The 5,435-nt window shown below is 38.0% G+C and overlaps 1 protein-coding gene across 1 annotated transcript in view; it reads right to left on the minus strand.

Moving 5' to 3' along the window:
• Positions 1-5,127, minus strand: part of LOC137650186 (patched domain-containing protein 3-like) — a 204,079-nt gene extending 198,952 nt beyond the window's left edge. The window contains exon 1 of the mRNA XM_068383361.1: positions 4,678-5,127. The gene's annotated coding sequence lies outside the window, so the exon portion shown is untranslated. The remainder of the gene's footprint in view (positions 1-4,677) is intronic.
• Positions 5,128-5,435: the final 308 nt, after the last annotated feature.

A 5,435-nucleotide genomic window follows, 5' to 3' on the forward strand; every position in this document is an offset into this window, starting at 1 on the left:
TTTCCATCCACCACATGGCTAAGAAAACGTCGTTCTCCCGACACCACACGACTAAGAAAACCTTGTTCTCCCTACACCACATGGCTAAGAAAACGTCATTCTCCCGACACCACATGGCTAAGAAAACGTCATTCTCCCGACACCACACAACTAAGAAAACCTAGTTCTCCCTACACCACATGGCTAAGAAAACGTTGTTCTCCCTACGCCACATGGCTATGAAAACGTCATTCTCCCGACACCGCACGGCTAAGAAAACCTAGTTCTCCCTACACCACACGGCTAAGAAAACGTCGTTCTCCCTACGCCACATGGCTAAGAAAACGTCATTCTCCCGACACCACATGGCTAAGAAAACGTCATTCTCCCGACACCACACGACTAAGAAAACCTAGTTCTCCCTACACCACATGGCTAAGAAAACGTCATTCTCCCGACACCGCACGGCTAAGAAAACCTAGTTCTCCCTACACCACACGGCTAAGAAAACGTCGTTCTCCCTACGCCACATGGCTAAGAAAACGTCATTCTCCCGACACCACACGACTAAGAAAACCTAGTTCTCCCTACACCACATGGCTAAGAAAACGTCGTTCTCCCTAGTAACTCGTGCTTCAAAGCCCGTCCATTTTTTCCCCCACGCATGCGAATTTCTTAAAGCAACACGAATGGCAGCAACCTGGTGACTGTATTATGATTCAACTACTGAATTTCTTAAAGCAACACGAATGGCAGCAACCTGGTGACTGTATTATGATTCAACTACTGAATTTCTTAAAGCAGCCTGGTGACTGTATTACGATCCAACTACTGAATTTCTTAAAGCAACACGAATGGCAGCAACATGGTGACTGTATTATGATTCAACTACTGAATTTCTTAAAGCAACCTGGTGACTGTATTACGATCCAACTACTGAATTTCTTAAAGCAACCTGGTGACTGTATTACGATCCAACTACTGAATTTCTTAAAGCAACCTGGTGACTGTATTACGATCCAACTACTGAATTTCTTAAAGCAACACGAATGGCAGCAACATGGTGACTGTATTATGATTCAACTACTGAATTTCTTAAAGCAACCTGGTGACTGTATTACGATCCAACTACTGAATTTCTTAAAGCAACCTGGTGACTGTATTACGATCCAACTACTGAATTTCTTAAAGCAACCTGGTGACTGTATTACGATCCAACTACTGAATTTCTTAAAGCAACACGAATGGCAGCAACCTGGTGACTGTATTATGATTCAACTACTGAATTTCTTAAAGCAACCTGGTGACTGTATTACGATCCAACTACTGAATTTCTTAAAGCAGCCTGGTGACTGTATTACGATCCAACTACTGAATTTCTTAAAGCAACACGAATGGCAGCAACCTGGTGACTGTATTATGATTCAACTACTGAATTTCTTAAAGCAACCTGGTGACTGTATTACGATCCAACTACTGAATTTCTTAAAGCAGCCTGGTGACTGTATTACGATCCAACTACTGAATTTCTTAAAGCAACACGAATGGCAGCAACCTGGTGACTGTATTATGATTCAACTACTGAATTTCTTAAAGCAACCTGGTGACTGTATTACGATCCAACTACTGAATTTCTTAAAGCAGCCTGGTGACTGTATTACGATCCAACTACTGAATTTCTTAAAGCAACACGAATGGCAGCAACCTGGTGACTGTATTATGATTCAACTACTGAATTTCTTAAAGCAACCTGGTGACTGTATTACGATCCAACTACTGAATTTCTTAAAGCAGCCTGGTGACTGTATTACGATCCAACTACTGAATTTCTTAAAGCAGCCTGGTGACTGTATTACGATCCAACTACTGAATTTCTTAAAGCAGCCTGGTGACTGTATTACGATCCAACTACTGAATTTCTTAAAGCAACCTGGTGACTGTATTACGATTCAACTATTGAATTTCTTAAAGCAACCTGGTGACTGTATTACGATCCAACTACTGAATTTCTTAAAGCAACCTGGTGACTGTATTACGATTCAACTATTGAATTTCTTAAAGCAACCTGGTGACTGTATTACGATTCAACTACTGAATTTCTTAAAGCAACCTGGTGACTGTATTACGATTCAACTACTGAATTTCTTAAAGCAACCTGGTGACTGTATTACGATCCAACTACTGAATTTCTTAAAGCAACCTGGTGACTGTATTACGATCCAACTACTGACTGCTGGCAAGCGTGAGAATTCCATGTCGCTCTTATTCTACAGGGATGAGAATAAGAAGCACTACTTGTTTGTTGATAACGGGTTCGACTCTACTGCTGTCTGGCGAGACAATTCTAGCGGTATTTGAGATTCCTTTCACGTTAGTATAGAGTTTTTGTATGTGATTTTTTGCATGTTGGACTTATTAATAGAGTTTTTGTATGTGATTTTTTGCATGTTGGACTTATTAATAGAGTTTTTAAATGTGATTTTTTGCATGCTGGACTTATTAATAGAGTTTTTAAAAGTTATTTTTTGCATGCTGGACTTATTAATAGAGTTTTTAAAAGTGATTTTTTGCATGTTGGACTTATTAAGATTTACGGTTCGGTCATTATTATTGGAGATCTGCTATAACCTAATCTGACGTTTAGTAGCCAGCATTGGAGATGAAATTTAACTATTTTCTGGTAATATTACTTATGATCATAAAATTTCTCATATTTAGTCACCCTTATTGACTTTTTCGTGTAAAATCTGACCTAAGAATGCTGGAAAATGTCAGAAAATTTGCTAAATAATTTCAGTCGGTCGTTTTTATCGAGAAATTAAATTAAATTTAAATTCCATATACTTTCAGAAACAATTGTAAAATATCCCCCATCTAAATATTTCAGATTATATTATATTTTCATTGCTTTGAGTTTGAAAATTGGCTGCTTAAAGTACCTTAAACTTGGTAAATATCAGTCCATATCGAGAAATTAAATAAATAGATAATCTAACTATTATATTCATCTAAACCGTAAAACTTGATATAAAAAAAGTTTAATTAGTTTTCCTATAAAAAAACATTTGCAAAAAAACCTCCCTCGAACTCTAGACCTCAACCAACCGAAAGAAAGAAAGAAAACAACGTTCTAAATATCATACATAGCATTAAAAAATAATTTAACTATTATATCCATCTGTACTTATCAAACTTAATAATAAAAAAAAGTTTTTAAATAGTTTTTACTATAAAAAAAATTGCAAAAAAAACTCCCTCGAACTCTAGACCTCAACCAACCGAAAGAAAGAAAGAAAGAAAGAAAAACAACGTTCTAAATATTATACATAGCATTAATAAATAATCTAGCTATTATATTTATCTAAAGTTCTAAACCGTTAAACTTAATATCAAAAAGTTTAAATAGTTTTTACTATAAAAAAAAATTTGCAAAAAAACCTCCCTCGAACTCTAGACCTCAACCAACCGAAAGAAAGAAAGAAAGAAAGAAAAACAACGTCGGTCTGTGAAGCCATTAGAATAATTGTAATTATAGAAGTGGTTGCAGGGATTGTATGAACGGGCCCTCCGACCTACATATGCCGTCGGAGCAACCGAGCCTTGGTTGGCTTAACGGAGGTTGGGGGAGGGGGGGGGGGGCCTGAATCCAACTCTTTCACTCTCCAATAAGAGGCAGAGGCGACTTTTTAAAAGTCAGCTGACATATCCAACAGGTGTTGTTGAATCCTTACTTTTCTTCAAAACTCAACGGGTTAGATGTTGTAGAATCCTTACTTTTCTTCAAAACTCAACGGGTTAGATGTTGTAGAATCCTTACTTTTCTTCAAAACTCAACGGGTTAGATGTTGAAGAATCCTTACTTTTCTTCAAAACCCAACGGGTTAGATTTCAGGTGTTGTAGAATCCTTACTTTTCTTCAAAACTCAACGGGTTAGATTTCCCAAAGACGAGAGTTCCTTTTGCAGATGCGATGGAGCTGATCACGATTTTCGATTTTTATGTGAATTTGACGAAGGGAAGAGAAGGGTTGACCTGGTCGCTATTATAGTTGAATGTTTGTTGATTTAACAGCAAGTAGAATCCTTACTTTTCTTCAAAACTCAACGGGTTAGATTTCCCAAAGACGAGAGTTTCGTGGCAGATGCGATGGAGCTGATTAGGATTTTCGATATGTAAATTTGACGAAGAGAAGGATTGACCTGGTCCCTATTATACTTACTTGAATTCTTGTTGATTTAACAGCAAGTGTTGCTGTAGATATGGTCATTTGATTTGTTAGCAATGATGTTTTACTGCACTTGTAATATTTTTTGCAGTGTTTGGTGTTATGATAATTATTAAAATGTATTGATACTGCTCTGGCAAGATATATATATATATATATATATATATAAATATATATATATATATATATATATATACAGTATATATATACATACAAATATATATGAAACTCGAACACAACTATAACTTTTCCAAACCATTTTACAGAACGTCGTGAAAAACGAATCACAGCTAAAGAATGTTAAAAATTTCCTTTAATTTCCGTACAATCCCAAAGTCTGGCTACGAGACCACGGGGTCAAACAACGCACCTTAACCTCAAAATCCAAAATCCACAATTAGAAATCATCGCTCATCGAGAGGAGCGAGAAGCAATTAAGAAAAAGGTAACACTGAATCTCAACTGGAACTTACCTTTGATCAAGTGTCGAAGATGTTTTCAGATGACCCACGCTATAAAAGCTGCCTTTTTTCAGATATCCTAATTTAAGACAAAACTGGCCACTTTCAGACTTTCAGAAGAAGAGAAATTATCACTGTACTCCCTTCATGGCGACGGCGTTGAAGTCACTCACCTCCTTTTTAAGAGGCGCTGGGGAGAAAATTTTCGGAATTAAATCGCACTCCTATCAATTTTTATAATAAGGGGCACTTGTCTCGGGAAATAAATTTAGAATGAAAACTAAAAATCCTTTTTCGGGCTGTCGAACACTAAATAGAAAGCAGGAGGAGTGAGGGATCGCCAGACAAACTCGACGAAAGGAGTAACGGGGTGTCGACACTCTTGGGTTTAGTGAGAAAGTTCAGTGAAGGGACGTTAAACACATCGACCTCCTAGAGCGGCGTCTCGACACAGACTGTCTGTCGGGAGCTTCGACGAGTCTTTAGGAGCTCTGAGGGAAATGAAGGAGGAGGAGGAGGAGGAGGAGGAGGAGGAGGAAGCATGGGCCTGCTGTGGAAGGGGGTTTAACAGGTAGAGGAGTCCTTGGATGAGGGATGGTGTACCTCTGAGTGTACCCCAGGGGTAGGTAATGGCTTTTGGTCACTTACCACCTGGCAGAGGCCAGCCGCGTAGCTCAGGTAGGAATCACATTTCATATCGCCGTAAATCTATGTGAACTTTTATATTGTCACAGGAGCCTTAGAATGGTATGGCTTACCTAAAGGATACT

The sequence above is a fragment of the Palaemon carinicauda genome, chromosome 11 (genome assembly GCF_036898095.1).
Source record: "Palaemon carinicauda isolate YSFRI2023 chromosome 11, ASM3689809v2, whole genome shotgun sequence".
In the NCBI taxonomy this organism is placed as follows: domain Eukaryota; kingdom Metazoa; phylum Arthropoda; class Malacostraca; order Decapoda; family Palaemonidae; genus Palaemon; species Palaemon carinicauda.